The sequence below is a fragment of the Oncorhynchus clarkii genome, chromosome 33 (assembly GCF_045791955.1).
Source record: "Oncorhynchus clarkii lewisi isolate Uvic-CL-2024 chromosome 33, UVic_Ocla_1.0, whole genome shotgun sequence".
NCBI classification, from domain to species: Eukaryota; Metazoa; Chordata; class Actinopteri; order Salmoniformes; family Salmonidae; genus Oncorhynchus; species Oncorhynchus clarkii.
In genome coordinates this window covers 17,091,141-17,113,659 of record NC_092179.1, presented here as the reverse complement: position 1 = coordinate 17,113,659, position 22,519 = coordinate 17,091,141, and positions in this window count along the sequence as shown.

Here is a 22,519-nt window from a genome sequence, read left to right as displayed (position 1 = left end):
TGGAATGAAGTTACTCGTTAGCTTTCAACCTTTGAACTCCAACCTCTCAGTAGATATATGCCAATGTGTATTATCCTCACATCTTTGTTAGCTATAAGAAACAACTCTTCACCTCTTTGTAGAAACTTCCTCGGGGAGGGGAATTAAGGATGGATGTAGATAGATCAGGCAGGAATCTGAGAGGCTCAGTGTCTTTTAGAGGAGAGATAGACTTGATGCTGTGATGGTCTGCTAGGCTTCACTGGGCGAGCTCTTCAACTCCAGTTAGGAATCCTTCCCCCACTCAACGAGGATCAGATGTGAGGAAGTGTTTGTGCCAAGCTGGGACTCTGATAGTTACTTTCAACTATGAGCAACTGATTTAGGACCAGCCTGTCCTGCACTCAGTCTTCACCTTAACCATAATGGGACTAACAACAAAATTGGCCCCGGACCAGTTATTAAAAGCTTGGTGTAATTATAGCTTCTCCACTCCCATATAATTATAGCAATGGGTTAGAAGTTCATATTAAGGACAATCTCTACCACACCATAACTCAGAACTGGTCAGGCACTACAACACACAGCACACACAGCCTCTGTCTGCTTGTTAGAGTAAGAGGCAGTTAAGGGTGACTGGTGGGATTGAGTTATTCCACTGCACTGGTATATAAAGCACGGTGAATGGGAGGAGAATACTGGCTTGAAAGCAGCTCTTCTTTGAAGTGATCCTAATCTGTATGACTGAATGGACGTGTGTTTGACTGGAAACATCATCAAACACATAGGCACACCTGTTTGTGGCCTTGGTCTGAAATCACGTGGGACCTCTTCAGCGGTTCACTGCAGTATAACTACAACAGATTGGTACTCAAAACATGGTTAGAATGATCAACTGTTTAGCTTTAATACATTTTTAGCACCATCAAGCAAGTCCACCTAGCTAGTCCATCTAACACGTAATAAATTAAAAGTCACTAAGTCAGTATTCCAGAGGATTTATCCAAAAGGCCTCTGGCTGGGCGTCGTCATTCAGACTTACTGTAAAACAGCCTGGTCTCCTCCAGTCTGAGAACATATGCACATCTGTCTAGTCAGCCACACACCCACACACACACACATGTGGACGTCCCAGAAGCACAGCGAGCGGCCAGATGACCCAACCAACATTTTATATTTCCTAAAGGGAGTCCCCAGGCCAGTTCTACCCCACCCTGCTTCCTAGTCTTACACAGCACTACTCCAGTTCAGCCAGTGGGGGTGAAGTCAGCAGTTTCTTCTTCCCAGACAAAGTCTCTCTCTTTCTCTCTCCAATGACACATACGTCTGGTCAACAGTAGTCAACTGGCCCACACCTCAGACAGACAGACAGACAGACTGTCCTGGGCTAGCCCGGGGAGCACAGGAGGGCCCAGACGGACAGACTGTCCTGGGCTAGCCCAGGGAGCCCAGACTGGCACTATGACTAGAAATGCAGGCAAAAAAGCACACATGCATGCACACACCACTTTTCTCACAAACACTTTGGCAGACTGATTGTGTATGAGTCTGTCATATTCTTACACACACTCTTTCCCCATCTCTCCAATATCCACATTTTCTTTGTAAGCAAGTCTCAGCTTCTCGTGCTTCAAGCCTGCACTCTATTGAAGTATAACGAAGAAAAGCTAAATGCTGATTGGATTGGTTTGAGACCTCGGGGGCCTTTGGCAACAACAGTACAACAGACATTTAAGAAAGAACTGTTGGCTTTTTCAAGAAGACAAAGCAGCAAATTTGGAACCGGTTATTTCCCTCAGAGGCCTTCATCTGCATCTGCATTTGCTTTCACATGGTGCCTTTTGTCAATGGGTATTTGACACCTTAGTTGCAAAATTCACATGCGCACCCGACATATATGAACACACACAGACACACAACTACCCCCTTCTCACAAAATCACATTAAATATCCACACATTCTCAGAAGTCGAGTATTTAAACTTTGCGCACCACAAGAAAAGGAACAATGTTCTTTGTGAGCAGTCAAACATATTTGGGTGAAGGATAAAAATGCTAACACTTTGTTCAGTGCCTTGCAAAAGTATTCATCCCCCTTGGTGTTTTTCCTATTTTGTTGCATTACAACCTGTAATTTAAATGGATTATTATTTGGATTTCATGTAATGGGCATACACACAATATTCCAAATTGGTGATGTGAAATGAAAAAAATAACTTGTTTAAAAAAATAATAAAACATTAAAAATTGAAAAGTGGTGCATGCATGTGTATTCACCCCTTTGCTATGAAGCACCTAAATAAGATCTGGTGCAACCAATTACCTTCAAAAGTCACAATTAGTTAGATTGCACACAGGTGGACTTTATTTAAGTTTTGCATGATCTGTCACATGATCTGTCACATGATCTCAGTATATATATACACCTGTTCTGAAAGGCCCCAGAGTCTGCAACACCACTAAGCAAGGGGCACCATGAAGACCAAGGAGCTCTCCAAACAGGTCAGGGACAAAATTGCGGAGAAGTACAGATCAGGGTTGGGTTATAAAAAAATATCCAAAACTTTGAACATCCCACGGAGCGCTATTAAATCCATTATTAAAAAATGGTAAGAATATGGCACCACAACAAACCTGCCAAGAGAGGGCCATCCACCAAAACTCCCGGACCAGGCAAGGAGGGCATTAAAGAGACCAAAGATAACCCTGAAAAAGCTGCAAAGCTCCACAGCGGCAATCTGAGTATCTGTCCATAGGACCACTTTAAGCCGTACACTCCACAGAGGTGGGCTTTATGGAAATGTGTACAGAACAAAAGCCATTGCTTGAAGAAAAAAATAAGCGAACACGTTTGGTGTTCGCCAAAAGGCATGTGGAAGACTCCCCAAACATATGGAGAAGGTACTCTGGTCCGATGAGACAAAAATTGAGCTCTTTGGCCATCAAAAAAAACGCTATGTTTCGCTCAAACCCAACACTACTCATCACCCCGAGAACACCATCCAATGTTTTTCATCAGCAGGGTCTGGGAAACTGGTCAGAATTGAAGGAATGATGGATGTTGCTAAATACAGGGAAATTCTTGAGGGAAACCTGTTTCAGTCTTCCAGAGATTTGAAACTGGGATGGAGGTTCACCTTCCAGCAGGGCAATAACCCTAAGCATACTGCTAAAGCAACACTCAAGTGGTTTAAGAGGAAACATTTAAATGTCTTTGAATGGCCTAGTCAAAGCCCAGACCTCAATCCAATTGAGAATCTTTGGTATGCCTTGAAGATTGCTCTACACCAGCGGAACCCATCCAACTTGAAGGAGCTGGAGCAGTTTTGCCTTGAAGAATGCAAAAATCCCAGTGGCTAGATGTGCCAAGCTTATAGATACATACCCCAAGAGACTTGCAGCTGTAATTGCTGCCAAAGGTGGCTCTACAAAGTATTGACTTTACGGGGGTGAATAGTTATGTCCGCTCAATTATTCTATTTTGTCTTATTTCTTGTTTGTTTCACAAAAAATATTTTGCAAGTGGTAGGCATGTTGTGTAAATCAAATGATACACCCCCCCCCCCCCCCCCAAAAAAAAAATCCATTTTAATTCCAGGTTGTAAGGCAACAAAATAGAAAAAAATGCCAAGGGGGTGAATACTTTCCCAAGCCACTGTATGTAACCCAAATATCCCTGTATCTATCAATCAATCAAATGTATTTATAAAGGCCTTTTTACATCAGCATTTATAAGGAAACGATGGGTCTGGTTGTATGGCTGTAGAATAAGGTCCTGAAGCTACTGTTTCCTGCGATGGTTGGTGGAGCTGGCCAGAGAAACAATGTGATCCAGAACAGAATGTACTCCAGGTTGTTTCCCTGTTGCTAATAGGCCTGTTCTCTTTCTCACAACCATCAATTTGGCATTTTATCGCCCCCAATAATGACATAATGACATGTGTCTCATATGTATATACTGTACTCGATACAATCTACTGTATCTGCCTATGCTGCTCTGTACCATCACTCATTCATATATCCTTATGTACATATTCTTTATCCCCTCACACTGTGTACAAGACAGTAGTTTTGGAATTGTTAGTTAGATTACTTGTTGGTTATTACTGCATTGTCGGAACTAGAAGCACAAGCATTTCGCTACACTCGCATTAACATCTGCTAACCATGTGTATGTGACAAATAAAATTTGATTTGATTTGGTGTGACAGGCTACCCAACCTGGATTTACTACTACTTTTTACGTTATGTAACACTTACTGCGTGTTCCTCTCTGGCAGTTTGACCTTATTTCGACTAGGAAAGCAGTGTCAACTAGACAGGTTGTTCTCGGTACAGGTGTAATAAGTATGTTAGTGGGGGGAACGGGAGGACGAGGAGGAGGGAGATGTGTCTTTTTGGCTGTAGAAGAGACTGCACAGTCAGACATTGTGTAGACCGTTATGTTATCTTGTAAGGTCTTGCTTATTACCTGCTGATTTAATGCAGATGATAAATAGTTTTTGGGGAAAATCTCTTGCTCAAACAGAACAGGTACTATATTACCCTGTCCTTCTTCACTGACCTAACTAAATACCTTAGTGATCAAGGACAGTACAATGACATGATCCTATCATTTCCACAGTAGTATGTATCAATGAGCCAAGCTAGTGAATAACAACAGAGGTAGGAGGGTAATAATCAAGTTTGAATCTGAACTTTCCCACTCTGTGATTTACAACCAGTTTGTTATTTTGTGCGAATAGGTAGATTATAACACGATCATGCCTTAGTGCCTCGGTGTCTAGTTTGTTTTCATACCAGTGTGTGAGTGTTTTGGTCCATTGCGTGGCGACGACAGTAAAGAAGAATTCAAGGTTTGATTCAACACAGCATTTTTCAGTAGCCTTAATTCACGGCTGTTGCTTTTTAAGGCTTGTTATTATGGAGATAAGATTAGCCACTAAATAACAGTGTGGCACCTGAAAAGTGCTGAGGGGAAATATTTACACCTGTGACTGAGTTTGTGTCTCAGTTTAGTGGTATCACATAGTTCTTCTATTTTGGGCTTAGTGCCGTGACTGGTGCTGCCGCCACTTCATTCAGGGTCTGGTCTGTTTATTTTGAGGTGATTGTGTTGGTTAGTGCTCAGATATTCAGGCATTGGAATTCCTGACGTTCTTCAGGCACGTATCTCTCCTCTCAGCTCACCTTCCCTAGCTAATTCAGTGGCATGTGGCTTATTTCAAGAGTGATAGGAGGGAAATGGCTTTGTTTGTGTGTCCTTGCTAAACGTGGGTCTGTCTGATTTAACATGATGCCTCCCATGGGCTAACTGCACCATACATCCTCCTAACTGAGTTTTATGGCGTGGGTCTTGTGCTATGTCCTCAGAGCCTTGACCTTTGATCTGGAGACCACAGAGACCAGCTCATATCTTCTACCCTGGTACTGCTCAACCATGACCCCCAAGACAGGACAACCATTACCTCATCTCTACTCCATCTGTGTGTCTCCGCACCATTTCTCTCTGACTCACACTTGTTACCGTACTAGAGACATTTGAACAAATCAGTTGAAGATGCCCCATTTTCTGATTTTCCATTTGGAAAGTTTACCTCATAACGTCTCTCTGAAAAAGTGGTTCTGATGAGAATAGATGAGGGGCTGATTCCTGGAACTGACTCTACCTCCCCAGACCGTAATCCAATTTCTGCCACAGTGACCCCCCTTTATGACCTCCAGAAGAGCTGTGTCCTAGGAGCCAGAGGTGAGGGGTGAGTACGGGTTGCCTGTCATGTGAGGCGGCCTTAGTGAGAGGGTCACCCAGCTGCTCTAATCAGTTGAGTCCAGGATGACCCTATGGGACATCTGCCGCATGCCTCACATTTCGATATACTAGTTGAATAGTTTTTTGGGGTATCTGTACTTTACTTAACTATTTATATTTTGGACAACTTTTACTTCACCTCATTCCTGAAGAAAATAATGTACTTTTTACGCTTACATTTTCCTGAACCTCAAAAGTACTTCATAGATTTTGAATGCTTAGCAGGACAGGCAAATGGTATCAAGAGAACTTCCCTGGTCATCCCTACTGCCTCTGATCAGGTGGACCCACTAAACACACATGCTTCATTTGTAAATGATGTCTGAGTGTTAGAGTATGCCCGTGGCTATAAATACAAGAAAATGGTGCCATCTGGTTTGCTTAAAATAAGGAATTTGTATATTTTAAACCAAATACTTTTCGACTTTTGCTCAAGTAGTGTTTTACTGGGTGACTTTCACTTTTACTTGAGTCATTTTCTATAAAGGCATCTTTACTTTTACAATTTAGTACTTTTTATACTACTGTGTATATACACTGCAAAAAAAAAAAGGGAACACTAAAACAACACATCCTAGATCTAAATGAATGAAATATTCTTATTAAATACTTTTTTCTTTACATAGTTGAATGTGCTGACAACAAAATCACACAAAAATTCAAAATTAAAGTGGAAAACCACACTACAGGCTGATCCAACTTTGTAATGTCCTTAAAACAAGTCAAAATGAGGCTCAGTAGTGTGTGTGGCCTCCACGTGCCTGTATGACCTCCCTACAACGCCTGGGCATGCTCCTGATGAGGTGGCGGATGGTCTCCTGAGGGATCTCCTCCCAGACCTGGACTAAAGCATCCGAGACATGGAGCGAGACATGATGTCCCAGATGTGCTCAATTGGATTAAGGTCTGGGGAACTGGCGGGCCAGTCCATAGCATCAATGCCTTTCTCTTGCAGGAACTGCTGACACACTCCAGCCACATGAGGTCTAGCATTGTCTTGCATTAGGAGGAACCCAGGGCCAACCGCACCAGCATATGGTCTCACAAGGGGTCTGAGGATCTCATCTTGGTACCCAATGGCAGTCAGGCTACCTCTGGCGAGCACATGGAGGGCTGAGCGGCCCCCCAAAGAAATGCCACCCCACACCATGACTGACCCACCGCCAAACCGGTCATGCTGGAGGATGTTTCAGGCAGCAGAATGTTCTCCACGGCGTCTCCAGACTGTCAAGTCTGTCACATGTGCTCAGTGTGAACCTGCTTTCATCTGTGAAGAGCACAGGGCGCCAGTGGCGAATTTGCCAATCTTGGTGTTCTCTGGCAAATGCCAAATGTCCTGCACGGTGTTGGGCTGTAAGCACAACCCCCACCTGTGGATGTCGGGCCCTCATTCCACCCTCAAGGAGTCTGTTTCTGACCGTTTGAGCAGACACATGCACATTTGTGGCCTGCTGGAGGTCATTTTGCAGGGCTCTGGCAGTGCTCCTCCTGCTCCTCCTTGCACAAATGCGGTGTTAGCGGTCCTGCTGCTGGGTTGTTGCCCTCCTACTGGCCTGTCTCCTAGTAGCGCCTCCATGCTCTGGACACTACGCTGACAGGCACAGCAAACCTTCTTGCCACAGCACGCATTGATGTGCCATCCTGGATGAGCTGCACTACCTGAGCCACTTGTGTGGGTTGTAGACTCCGTCTCATGCTACCACTAGAGTGAAAGCACCGCCAGCATTCAAAAGTGACCAAAACATCAGCCAGGAAGCATAGGAACTGAGAAGTGGTCTGTGGTTATCACCTGCAGAACCACTCCTTTATTGGGGGTGTCATGCCAATTGCCTATAATTTCCACCTGTTGTCTATTCCATTTGCACAACAGCATGTGAAATGTATTGTCAATCAGTGTTGCTTCCTAAGTGGACAGTTTGATTTCACAGAAGTGTGATTGACTTGGAGTTGCATTGTATTGTTTAAGTGTTCCCTTAAATTTTTTGAGCAGTGTATATATACACACACACACGAACTGCAATACATTGTGAGAATCTCAATAAATATCGTATTGGTATTGTGATAATGTCGTATCATGAGGTCTCTAGCAATTCCCAGCCTTAGTTTGTGTTTCTTCATTCCTACACACTACAGGCAACCTCGGACCATGAGAAGCCAACATCACATGTATACCACAACCCCACACACACATGTATCAAACAAGCAAAGTGTCAATACAGGATTAAGATTGAATCCTACTACACCCGCTCCGATGCTCGTCGGATGTGACAAGGTTTGAAAACTGTTACGGGCTACAAAGGGAAACCCAGACACGCGCTGCACAGTGATGGGAGCCTACCAGATGAGCTAAATGCCTTTTATGCTCGCTTTGAGGCAAGCAACACTGAAGAATGCACGAGAGCACCAGCTGTTCTGGATGACTATGTGATAACGCTCTCGGTAGCCGATGTGAGCAAGACCTTTAAACAGGTCAACATTCACAAAGCCGCGGGGCCAGACGGATTACCAGGACGTGTACTCAAAGTATGCTCGGACCAACTGGCAAGTGTCTTCACTGACATTTTCAAACTCTCCCTGACCGAGTCTGTAATACCTACATGTTTCAAGCAGACCACCATAGTCCCTGTGCCCAAGGAAGCGAAGGTAACCTGCCTAAATTATTACCGCCCCGTAGCACTCACGTCACTAGCCATGAAGTGTTTTGGTGGTCATGGATCATCCAAGACCTATATAATAGGCGGTGTCAGAGAAAAGACCATAAAATTATCAGAGACTCCAGTCACCCAAGTCATAGACGGTTTTCTCTTCTACCGCACAGAAAGTGGTACCAGAGCGCCAAGTCTAGGACCAAAAGGCTCCTTAACAGCTTCTACCCCCAAGCCATAAAACTGCTGAACAATTAATCAAATGGCCACCTGACTGTTACATTTGTTTTGTACACTGCTGCTACTCACTGTTTATTATCTATGCATAGTCACTTCACCCCTACCTACATGTACAAATGACCTTTAACCCGCACACTGAATCTGTACCGGTGCCCCCTGTATATAGCCTTGTTATTGTTATGTTATTGTGTTACTTTTATTCTTTTTTACTTTTGTTTATTTGGTAAATATTTTCTTAACTCTTCTTGAAATGCACTGTTGGGTTAAGGGCTTGTAACTAAGCACTTCACGGTAAAGTCTACACTTGTTGTATTCGGCGCATGTGACAAATCAAGTTTGATTTGATCAGAGCGAAACTGTTACCTTCCTCACATAAATATTGACTAAAGTCTGGTCTGCTACATCACACGTATAGGATCGATAAGCACTCCTCCACACCTCCCCTGGAGGTTTTAAAACCCCTATGACCTTCACTCTAAGAAAACGAGGTGCTATCTAGAACATCAAAGGGTTATCCTACGGAGACAGCTGAAGAACCCTTTTGGAACCTTTTTGTCTCCGAGTGTAGACCTGTCGGACTCACACAGAGTATCAGCATGTCTGCTAATCTACAACATGTAGTCCCCAGGAACCATACAAGGTATTGGGTAATGTCTGGATTCTTACATGGTGGTTGACTAGAAAAAATGCAACCATGTAGTATAGGTTGTCTCAGTCTGGTAAGGCAATAGTCTTGGAAATGAGAGATATTGGCATCCTAGCCACCAAAAATATTAAATAATAATAACTTAACCGTCCACAGTTTTCCGTTAAAGGCAACTTGCCTAATGTCTACTGCGGGTGTCTGAAAGCTCCAACACCAAGCAAGTGAAATAAGAGACTCTGCTGTAAGTGTGTTTGTGTGTGTGATCATTTTAACTTTTCAGCACGGCCAGCTGGCAGTCCTAAATGTTATTGTGATTATATTGCTCAGTCTCAGTTTTCGGGAGGAAAACCCACAATGAATATTTTACAAGACTGTTAAAATACTTTAGACAGATCACAATGGTCATAGCAGAGTGAGTTTGATGCCGGACACATGCATACACACAGACGGCCATGCACACATTCACCAATTCACACAGACAGACACACACACAAACACACACTCAAACTGTTGAGAGATGTTCTGGAGCATGTATGTGTGTGCCATGTTGAGGTGTAGGGCCCAGGGCTCTTGGAAGGGCAGGTGTGGGTCTTCAGGCTTTGAACCCAACGAACAAAAGGTCAAAAGTTAAATTCTTAAAAAGGTCAGTAGCAGTTAGTTTCAACAGCTTGTCCAAGAGCTACAAACATGGTACATTTTCATAGATCATGCAAGTCGAGTGGTTTGTGTCAAAGGACTTAAAACAAGACTATCAATAACATGGATTGTTCAACACTACCTGCTTAAAACTCCCTCAGAAGGTAATGTGTCTGAAAATATAGTGCTGATTGAAAGTGCTTTTTGGTTCTCAACAATATTTCTTGCGCTTTCCAACTATCTTTACATAACATAGACTTTTTTGACACTGTGAATTTGAGATAAACGATGGAAAAACCTCTGGCTGTTATTGGACTGTTTTACATATGAAACGACCACAGATAAGATCCACAGTAAGAGCTCCCTTTCTCTGTAGTTAGTCCATTATGTTTTTTTAGAAGTGCTGCTATCAGTTTATGCCAGATCTTGGAATGACATACTTTGCTTTTTCCCTCCAACATCTCTTTTGTTACTGTGGTTATATAACCCCTTTCCAGGCAATCAGATGAAGCAACTCTCCAATGGTTTCAGTAAGACAAGACCTTGGAGAGTGAGAGAGTGTGTGGTGGGAGGAGCTAGGAGGACTGGCTCATTGTAATGGATGTAATGGAATAAATGGAACAGGATCAAACACATGGAAACCACATGTCAGACTCCGTTCAATATATTCCATTCCAGCCATTACAATGAGCCAGTCCTCCTAGCTCCTCCCATCAGCCTCCTCTGACACACTCCAAGGTCTTATTTTACTGATTGCTTTGTCTAAGTGTCTGGAAAAGGGTTATACAATAGAGATGTAGGGGATTAGTCTACCCATATGTGACTTTCTCTTTTCATCACCCTATCCTTAGGATTTAAATGGAAAACATCTGCCCAACTAATGGGTCTTTCCAATCCAGGCCTCCTTTGCAAGACTCCCTTGTCTGTGGCTACACCTGCTGCTTGTTTAATAGACCTTACCGTCTTGATGGAAACAGTGACACCAACACACATATACCCACTACTGTTCTCCTGGAGCTTTTGATCTGACGCCTGGACCAACGCTTTCCCAGGTCTCCCAACACCTATCATACATTGACATTGTACGTTCCCAGTCCTTTACTTCTTCCAGGCAGCCGTCCACCTCCATCCTCTCCCTCTCCCTCTCCCTGCCCCCTCCAACCTGTGTCTCACATCTGCTTTGCTGGCTAGACGTGTAATTTCACCTGTTACGTCATACTCTTACACTCAGGCACTCCAGACACACATACAGACAAAGCTATTAGAACCGTATGCTCAACAGGGTCCTGGCACTACCAGACAAAGAGCCTTTTCATACAAAACGTCAGCCTCTCCAGTCCTTCCCAATACCAGCAAGGTCATCTCTAATTTATTGCTTGTTAATGTGTATGGTGTATGGGGAGACTATTGAAAACAGGGGAAAATGCACACATGCAATTTGGAGCACAAGATCTGGACAGAAGATGAAACACATAATCCACGATCAAAATGTATTTTAATTTTTTTACATGAGACATTTCTTATTATATTGGGACTAGTCCTCATTCACTCAAACAGCTGCGCTGTTGCTGCCCTCTAAGAGGTGAGTCACCTACTTTAGACTACATTGGCTTTGAAAGGGAACCTGACACCTGCTTAGGAAGTAAATTAACACCAGAGCAGGATGACAGTAAACCCTCTCAGAGGAACGAATGAGAGCCCTTCCTTAGTTCCTGCTGGTTCAGGTTGCTGCTGAAGGAATGGATCTGGAGAAGTTGTGACCGTCCATGACTCACCAGTGACAAGACCGTTGATTCATCACCTGTGCTGATCACAAGTACTGACTGCTACTATTCTGTTGTACTTCTACAATGGCCATAAAGACAAACATTCACTTTTATTAGGACTTTTGGATCCAAAACAATGACTTCTCTTATTTGATATTCTTATGAGAAATAGATTGGGTAAGTACAACGTCAAACAAATCAAGTGCGAAATGAGCGTTCCAGTTGAGTAAAACACATTTTCATTACAGATTGGCATCGCGTGAGGAAAATACCCTGCATGGTTTAACTGATTTCATGGAGTGGACACACCTTGTTGCTGGGGCACGTGAGACCCAGCGGGCCAGAACATCTGTGGGGCTCAAAGGGACAGACAGACTGGGGTCAGACGTCCTGGGCTAAACGCTTCTGGGAAAGAGTAAGAGATTTAGGGAGGGGAAAGCGGTTAGGGGGGGGGGGCAGAGGAAGGATGGAGAGAGAATGTACATTAAGTACACTCTTAGAAAAAAGGGTCCCAAAAGGGTATTTGGCTGTCCCTGTAGGATAAACTTTTTTTTGTTCCATGTAGACCCCAGTACCTGGAACTAAAAGGGTTCTACCTGCAACCGCAAATGGTTCTCCTATGGGGACAGCCGAATAACCCCTTAAGGTTCTAGATAGCACCTTTTTTCTAAGAGCATACCACCAAACCAAAGGGAGATAAATGTAATTGGTGAGAGAAAAGGATGGAAGATAAAGAAAGGGAGGAGGGGAGAGAAAAATGGCATAAAGGACCGGGGGAGGAAGAAGGGAGGAGGGGAGAGAAAGAGGGCAGAAAGGACAGGGGGAGGAAGAAGGGAGGAGGGGAGAGAAAGCGGGCAGAAAGGTATGGGGAGGAAGAAGGGAGGAGGGGGGAGAAAGAGGGCAGAAAGGACAGGGGGAGGAAGAAGGGAGGAGGGGAGAGAAAGAGGGCAGAAAGGACAGGGGGAGGAAGAAGGGAGGAGGGGAGAGAAAGAGGGCAGAAAGGTATGGGGAGGAAGAAGGGAGGAGGGGAGAGAAAGAGGGCAGAAAGGTATGGGGAGGAAGAAGGGAGGAGGGGAGAGAAAGAGGGCAGAAAGGTATGGGGAGGAAGAAGGGAGGAGGGGAGAGAAAAAGGGCAGAAAGGTATGGGGAGGAAGAAGGGAGGAGGGGAGAGAAAGAGGGCAGAAAGGACCGGGGGAGGAAGAAGGGAGGAGGGGAGAGAAAGCAGGCAGAAAGGACAGGGGGAGGAGGGGAGAGAAAGCGGGCAGAAAGGTATGGGGAGGAAGAAGGGAGGAGGGGAGAGAAAGTGGGCAGAAAGGTATGGGGAGGAAGAAAGGGAAAGGAAAGTCATCACCAACTAGGATGGCAGGGAGTGAGCTGGCTGGTGTGTTTGAACTGCCAGAACCCTGGGCCCATTAGCTGTACTAATGCAGTGTTTGGAGGGAGGGAAGCTGAGCCCCCAGAAAACCTTTTAATGTCTGCCATAACTCCTTTACCATGTGGAACATCCAGAGCCTTTTAACATGTCTGCTGTATGCATTTGGAACTGGGCCAGATAAGTGTGCCACCCCACCCCTCTCCTACTAGACCTGCTATTAGAAGGCATTTGTGTGTGTGTGTGTACCGGCATACGTGCATGTGAGCACGCTTTAGGAAATGAGGCCCAATTAAACTGGGCAGTGTCTGCCTTATTAGAAAAACGGTGTTTGTACAGGGAGCACTGGAGAGAAATAAAAACAGCCAGCTCTGTGAAAAAAGTGCACTGATCAGCAGCACAGACACACACACCCACACAAAGACATGACAGAGTCAATCATTTAGGGAAACTCCCAGCCTCCCACACCTACAGCTATAGGAACTTAATTTGACCAACAGTATCAGTCAAAAGTTTGGACACACCTACTCATTCAAGGGTTTTTGTTCATTTGTACTATTTTCTAAATTGTAGAATAATAGTGAAGACATCAAAACTATGAAATAACACATAAGTGTAGTAACCAAAAAAGTGTTTTATATTTGAGATTCTTCAAAGTAACCACCCTTTGCCTTCGACAACAGCTTTGCACACACTTGGCATTCTCTCAACCAGCTTCATGAGGTAGTCACCTGGAATGCATTTCAATTAACAGGTGTGCCTTGTTAATTTGTGGAATTTCTTTCCCTCTTAATGCGTTTGACCCAATCAGTTGTGTTGTGACAAGGTAGTGGGGGTATACAGAATATAGCTCTATTTGGTAAAAGACTGAGTCCATACTATGGCAAAAACAGCTCAAATAAGCAAAGAGAAACGACAGTCCATCATTACTTTAAGACATGACGGTCAGTCAATTCGGAAAATTTCAAGAACTTTGAAAGCTTCTTTAAGTGCAGTCGCAAAAAAACATCAAGTGCTATGATGAAACTGGCTCTCATGACGACCGCCACAGGAAAGAAAGACCCAGAGTTATCTCTGCTGCAGAGGATAAGTTCCTTAGCGTTAACGGCACCTCAGATTGCAGCCCAAATATACGCTTCACACACATCTCAACATCAAATGTTCAGAGGAGACTGTGTGAATCAGGCCTTCATGGTCAAATTGCTGTAAAGAAACCACTACTAAAGGTCACCAATAGTAATGAGACTTGCTTGGGCCAAGAAACACGAGCAATGGACATTAGACCGGTGGAAATCTGTCCTTTGGTCTGATGAGTCCAAATTTGAGATTTTTGGTTCCAACTGCCGTGTCTTTGTGAGATGTAGAGTAGGTGAACGGATGAGGAGGTGGTGTGGGGGTACTTTGCTGGTGACACTGTCAGTGATTTATTTAGAATTCAAGGCACACTTAACCAGCATGGCCATTCTGCAACCATACGCCATCCCATCTGGTTTGCGTTTAGTGGGACTATCATTTGTTCTTCAGCAGGACAATGAGGCTGGTTAAGGGATAGGGATGGAGTGCTGCAACATGACCTGGCCTCCACAATCACCTGACCTCAACCCAATTGAGATAGTTTGGGATGAGTTGGACCACATAGTGAAGGAAAAGCAGCCAACAAGTGCTCATCATATGTGGGAACTCCTTCAAGACTGTTAGAAAAGCCTTCCTCATGAAGCTGGTTGAGAGAATGCCAAGAGTGTGCAAAGTTGTCATCAAGGCAAAGGGTGGCTACTTTGAAGAATCTCGAATATAAAATATATTTTGATTTGTTTAACCCTTTTTTGGTTACTACATGATTCCATATGTTTTATTTGATAGTTTTGATGTCTTCACAATTTTTCTACAATGTAGAAAATAGTAAAAAATAAAGAAAAACCCTTGAATGAGTAGGTGTGTCCAAACTTTTGACTGGTACTGAATATTGTCACAGAAAAATAATCCTGCAGCAACAGGATTTTAACGGTTAGTCCACAATGTTGGTGGATCGGTGGTTAGGCTATGAGCTGGCCACAAGTAGGCTACGTGAAAAGTGCAATACTGTTAAAGGGATACTTTAGGATTTTGGCAGAGAAGCCCTTTATCTACTTCCCCAGAGTTAGATGAATTCATGGATACCATTTTTATGTCTCTGCATCCAGTATGATGGAAGCAAGAGGTAGTTTTGTGAGCCAATTCTAGCTAGCATTAGCGCAATGACTGGACATCTATAGTATCTACTAGCATGCTAGCAGATACCATAGACTTCCAGTCATTGCATTAACTCAAGTTAGCAAGTGCATTAACGCTAGTTGGGTCATTCCTACTCTGCGATACCTTTTCTGTCCCCAGCCAATATAATTTCTTATTTAGTGCAAAAAAAAAGGTTAAAATGTGGACTCCGAAAGGCTTTAAGTATAAGGTCAGGTGTTCTTTACCTTAAAATCACAAAAATATGGATCTTGAAAGGGGATTTTATGTATTCTGATAATTTTTTTTCAGTGGATGTAGGCGTTTTTGTTATTCATCAACTTCTAAGATAAATATATGCCATAAAATTATAACTTATTTAAAATGTTTCTTTATTATTTTATAGTCCTAGTTAAAATCTCTCATCAAAAATGTTTTGTTCATGATTATTGTATTAGTATTGTGTTTATAATTTTCTGTGCTCCCTGATTTAGCTTTCCTCCTGTTACCTTGTAGTGATTCCCCTTAAAAAATAAATAAACAGCCCCTTCCCACAATTACATCACATTCAGCTAAGTGTCATCATTTTTTGGGTGGGAGAACAACGGTGCAAAACTGAGTAAATATAAACACTCGGTTGTATCTATTTTTCCATGTTTCACGCTGTTAGTCTGTTTGTATCCACCCTGTTAGGCTAAATTATAGAGAAAATAAATTGCATTTCAAAATGTCAAAATACGTTTGATATAGAAGTTAAAATCCTCTTCAAGTGTCACAATTATGCTAGCTCATTCTCATTTACCCACAGAGCTATGGCTAATTAGGTTCCACCCTGTTAGGATTATGCAGCTAACAGTGGTGAATTGTAGTGTTTTTTTAGGTGCCTGAGCTTGACCAATATGTTGTTCTGAAAGTCAACGATGTCCTTTTTGTTGTTGTTGTTTTGTTATGAGGTCCAGAAAGCACCGGACCGTAGGAATGACCCATCTAGGAACTTCCTTCAAACTGCACGCAGAGAGATACAAATGGTATCCACAAGTTCATCTGACTCTGGAGAAGAATAGAAATGGCTTCATTGCCAAAATCCTGAAGTATCCTTTTAGTTTACATTTGTGTTTGTGTGTGTTTTCAGTGAATTTACGTAAATCACGAAGGTCATCTGCAGGAAAATTCTCAGCAACAAAAGAATGAAGATCCTAAGAGCAGGGTTTAACAAGATGAGCTGATAAACAGGAAATATAATGGAAAAGGTATGAAAATGGGTGTGGGGTTTTTTGAGAGCGAGAGCGAGAGAGGCAAAAAAAGATGAAGGTAAGTAATGAGAGAGGGTTACGCAGAAAGAAAAGACATAGAAAAGAGATAAAAATTGGCTGTCCAGGCCTCCCGGGTGGTGCAGTGGTCTAGGGCACTGCATCGCAGTGCTAGCTGTGCCACCAGAGACTCTGTGTTCGCGCCCAGGATCTGTCGCAGCCGGCCGCGACCGGGAGGTCCGTGGGGCGATGCACAATTGGCCTAGCGTCGTCCGGGTTAGCGAGGGTTTGACCGGTAGGGATATCCTTGTCTCATCGCGCACTAGCTACTCCTGTGGCGGGCCGGGCGCAGTACACGCTAACCAGGTCGCCAAGTGCACGGTGTTTCCTCCGACACATTGGTGCGGCTGGCTTCCGGGTTGGATGCGCGCTGTGTTAATTAAGAAGCAGTGCGGCTTGGTTGGGTTGTGTATCGGAGGATGCATGGCTTTCGACCTTCGTCTCTCCCGAGCCCGTACGGAAGTTGTAGCGATGAGACAATATCGTAACTACTAACAATACCACGAAAAGGGGGTCAAATATAAAATAATGCAACTTTTGTATTTTTTATTGGCTATCCAAAAGGTACAAATTATTAATGTGATGATGGTTGATGTCTTCTTGTTTGAATGGCACGCTCCTCATCCACTCGTATAATAACCAAACCCTGGGTTGTCTGTTTCCACTCCACACACACTCCAACACACTTAAACACCCAGACTCCAATCTCCTCTGCTGTTAATAACGACTACTGTTAGACAAGCCCGTGGACAGGGGAGACCATAAATTCCAGGCCAGCGAGGTCATTTGTGAGGTTGTTCGCATTCACGACACACGTTGACCTCAAGCTGCAGCAATGAAACCCACTCAGCCATCCCCGCAGTAGGAACTAGGAACTATGGGATACTATAGAGCAGGTACATGGGGTTTCTTTCTCCAATCCACCTGGCCTGCACCCCTCATACAGTACATACCCCTGTAACTGAGCCACCATGTTTAATCTAGACTTTTTCCTCCAGTTCAGTCCCAATCTGAAGGAGGCCATTGTTGCAGAGAAGCACAGAGGTATTTTTGGCAGGTTCCTATCTCTCCAGACAAATTGTACCTTTGGCTGCCCTGGTTCATATACACAAAGAGAGGATTTAAAGTTCAGTTGATTGCTTGGTTTACTGCCCACAATGAGAAGGAGAGAGAGAGAGAATAGGAGAGACTATGGGGAAATGAAGCTCTATCTCATCTGTTAAGTCATCTAGCCTACACCTTGAGCATGTCAAGCCCTTATACAACAGGCTGGCAGACACACACCACATGCAGGCACGCACGTCTTACAGAACTTTTGCATTCTTTCGGTGAGAACAGAAGAGAGAACATATCTGTAGTAATAGCTATATTTAAACATCCGCAATGTCCTACGTCAAGTCAAGGTCGGCCATAGAAATGGAATTACTAATTTATAGTTCAATGAGGTCAACATTCTTGCTAGGTTGTGACTTTTTCACCTCAGACACACCTTGTTTACTTACTCTAATCCACCAGAGAAGACAGGCAGAGTTAGACAGAGAGATCCCCCGGCATCAAATGTCAGATAATAATTACACTATTACTCAACAGAGAGTAGCCCAGCCAGCGTGCTACAGTACTTCTACCTCAACTCTGCCCAGCTACTGCCTGTTCTGCAGTCCTGTTTAGCAGGTATGATTAGGGCAAGGTGAAGGGGCAGCTCAGCAGCAGGGTTGCATGCTAGCTGTAAATCTAACCTAATTGGCCATTATTAGACTATCTCACACTTCATCACCCAGTCACTGAGAGGTGAATCAGGGTGCCAGGAGACCTGAATCTGGGCCAACGACCTGTCACATACACCCCTGGAAGCTCATTGGATGACACGGGAGCCTGAAGTACACACAACGAGTGGTCACGACCCCTGATGAGAGAACAATGGACACACGAGAGGTTGTGACCCTGTTGGGTAGAGTAAAGGAAAAACACGCATGGGGGTTTGAGTGACACGAGGTGTCCATTAAGTTTAATGATGAGCACATCCCAGACAGTCCCTTTATAGTCCCCATCACCACTCTGTCTGATAACGCACGCCGCCTTACTGTCACCAGTCTACAGGTTAGAACACACACATCAAATATAGAGCGAGGCAGATCTGGAGATCAAAACAAAGTGATGAAATATGAGCGTGAGATGAATAAGACAAACAAAAGAGTGATCAAAGTGGGAGAGGAGAAGAGAGAGAGAGAGGGTCTGGAGAACATCAGTGTAGTGGACAGGGTACAACCCAGTAAGCACCGCAGAGCACTGCCAGAAGAACAAAGGAGCGCTGTGAGGGTGTCTGCGTATCTCAAAGTGTGTAAATATGTCTGTATGTGTGTGTGTGTTGAGTGTGTGTCAGCAACTTGTTCCTACAATGTGTTAACGTTAGATGTTCTGGCGCCTGGAGAAACATCAGACTGTGGAGAAACAGAGCAATAACCACACAGAGAGATATATAGATAGAGGGGACAGACAGATACAGAGAGGGGAAGTTAGAGGCTGAGAAAGATGTGAGTAGTGGGGTAATTTCTGCCACGTGAATACTGTACAGTCTGTAGCCTCAGTCTCAGATAAACACATGAGCTCTTTGGCTGCAGGGAGAGACAAAGGCTGAACTTCTGAGTCAGCCAAATACAGTATTTGGAGGAGAGGAGAGCCAGAGCAATTAGAGAAAAGGAGAGAGTCAAAACTGAGAGAGAGAGAGAAAATTTGAGAAAAGGAGAGAAGTACAGCAGTTTGGCCAGTAGCAGTATCCACTGTCTGGAGCTGGGGAACCTGAGAAGGTCCTCAAGCTCTGCTGGCCAGATCTGGGTCGACAGTGTACCAGACAGGAAAGGAGAGGAAAGACCCAAACCATTGGTCTGCACACTCTTCTCACTTCAGCATTTCCTCAGGAAACATCAGAGGAGAGGGGGGGGGGGGGGGGGGGGGGGGGGCTGGTCAACTAGCCAAGATGAGGTGCTAATTGAGTTCATGGTAGATGAGTTTCAAAAGTAGAGGTCCCTCACTTTTTCAAAGTGTCTTTTCAAAGGCTTCCTGGTCCTATGTGTCAGCAGAGCGTGCACGTTGTCAAAGCAGTGGCTGGTGGTACTGAGTTGAAAGGTTGTACAGCAGCTTTCGAGGTTCGGGGTGGGGACGGAGCCAGGGAGGTTTTAAAGTCTAAGCGATGGAAAAATGCTGAGGGAGAGATTTTCCTAAATCCCTTGGTTGAACTAGTTCCAAATTCAGCAAGATAATAATTTATTTCACTTGTGTAAGCTGTTATACCACCGGGCCAGCAGTATCCAAGGTCTAGGATTACTGCATAAGGATAAGGTGAGGTACAAGACAAGCCATTGGATTTTAATGATACACTGCAACGCTTTTATAATGTTGCAATAGACTGCAAAAGCAACACAAAGTTCCCTTGAGTTAGTGTTATTTTAGTGAACGATACAGCAGCAATCCTTTCAAGACAGGATCTGTAAAATCCATTCACACCATCGTGCTGGTCATTTCAAATGTGTCGCACGTGCAGCTCTCTTTTCCTCTGCAAACAGAGGTACACCAGAGGTATACAACTGAAAAAATACAACCCCTTGTATTCCCATTCCCACTAATTGAGGACATTTGTTAACCTGAAAGCGTGTGTTTAAAATCCGCCGTGTTTGCTGTGGGCCTTTAGAAGGCACCGTATTAAAAGCTTTAAAGAGCCCATCTTTCTCCACTCTGTTTATATCTCTCTGATGTGTGTTTGCAGGCGGATAAAGAATGACCTCTGGAGCAGGTCTATAAGCAGGGCTTACAGATCTGATTGCTGCCTGCCTGGGTGGCTCTATCTATGTTTGACTGGCTCACACGGGTGTTTGAACGGCCTTCACAACAACCCGGGTTTGATGAGTTTCAGAAGAGAACTTCTGGCCCGGGTTAAGAGCTCTGTGGCACGCAGGTCTGTTGTTTGGTGAGTATTAGATTTCAGCATCAAGCTTTTAGCTAGCTACTCCTCTCTTCCCTTCTCTCCATCACTCCCACCTTCCTTACCCTATGTTACTCTCTTATAATAAAAAAAGGTGCTATATGGAACCGAAAAGGGTTATTTGGCTTTCCCCATAGGAAACAACCCTTCTTCCCACAGAGGGTTCTACACAGAACCCTAAAGAGTTCTAGCTGGAAACAAAAAGGTTCTACCAGGAACCAAAAAGTGTACTCAGTATTCCCCGGAGTTTGTTTTCTACCAAAACTGTGCAACCCCTCCTAACCCTCCCGCTCTCCCTTCATCTTGCCTTTTGACCCGTTTTGACTGGGGAATCAAAGGCAGGCTTTGCTGGGTAAACAACAGGAGCAGGGAGGCTGGAGGATCATTTAAGAGGAGAGTGGACATGGAAAGAGTGAGTGAGTGTGATAAAAGAAGGGATCCTGTATCACGGCCATCAGTTTAAAGAGAAAGACAGTCAGTCTGGTGATTAAGAGCTTCACGGATCACAGACCTTACTGGAGCTCCTCATTACAGACAACTGCTTGGCCAGGAGTTGTTTCACAAAGCCTGACTTACAGCTCATCACATAGAATTGGCAAAGGAGTTTTTTCTTGAATCTTGACCTAAATGCGTTTGCGTACGAGTGATTATGTGTTAGTAACAGTACACATAACTTACTGGTCGGGCTTATCACATAGAGAACTGGCAGAGGGGTTGGCCCTTGATTTTAAAGGTGCTTGTATGCCAGCATGTGACTATGCTTTAATGCTTTTCACCAACTCTCAAAATACAATGCATGCATTGTATGATATTCTATACACTGACTGCACCTCACACTGCTGTACATGTGTTGTACAAAATAATCATATTAATTCATAATAATTAATATATTTCTGCTACTGTACTGCAAAGGAAAACAAGGTTAATGAATGACTCTTTCACTCATGCCTTTCATTCTACCCTTCTCTGCCTCCCACTCTACCTTTCTCTCTCTCCCTCTCTCTCTCTCCCTCTCTCTATCCCACTCTCTGTCGCATACTCTCTCTCTCTCCCAGTCCTCTCTTTCTCCCTCTCTCTCTATCCCACTCTGTCACTTTCTCTCCCAGTCCTCTCTTTCTCCCTCTCTCTCTCTATCCCACTCTCTGTCACGTTCTCTCTCTCCCAGTCCTCTCTCTCTCTGTCCTTTCTCCCCTTCACGCTGAGGTAATGGGGGTCCTAGCTGTGGCGATCTCCTCTGGATTAGGCAGGAATGCAGCTTCACACGGAGGCTTCAACTGGACTGTTCTTTTCTAAAGCGTCTCCACCTCTATCAATAGCTGACTGCGACGGACCCCATGTCTGAAAACAAACTCTGACAGTCTAGGTTTATCACTGCAGTGGCTGGCTAGTGTATTTAGAAACCTCACCTACAACCCAGTTGGCCAGTAAAGTCCACACGTACATATTCACACAGAACCACAAAGGCAGATAGTTCTGTGGTGCCAGACTTAGAATACGATCTATCACCCTATTTATCACACGTATCACACGACTAATGCAATTATGACATCATTTGGCCTCCTTTTAAATCCAGGTTCCCAAACTAAGCAGTGCAGCTATACTTATTAGTGGTATTGTGAAGCCTAAGGCCTCAGTGCAGCACTACACTGACATTCAGTGGGGTGATCGTCACTCAATTGTCATCACTCAAACATTTTATCATTCCACCCGCCATCTCACTTCACAGCAGTAGGACACCCTTCATTAAGCCAATCAATTCTGTCAGTCTCAGCTGTATTCTTTAGCTGTCTGCTAGAGAGTTGGTTATCGCTTCTGACAATTCCAGCTACCCCACGAGGGTCGAAACCATAATGTTACATCACTACATCGGAGGGCCAAGGTGTTGTCCTGAAGCACACATCCATCAAACCTCCATTGGCAGCCTATGTATTCT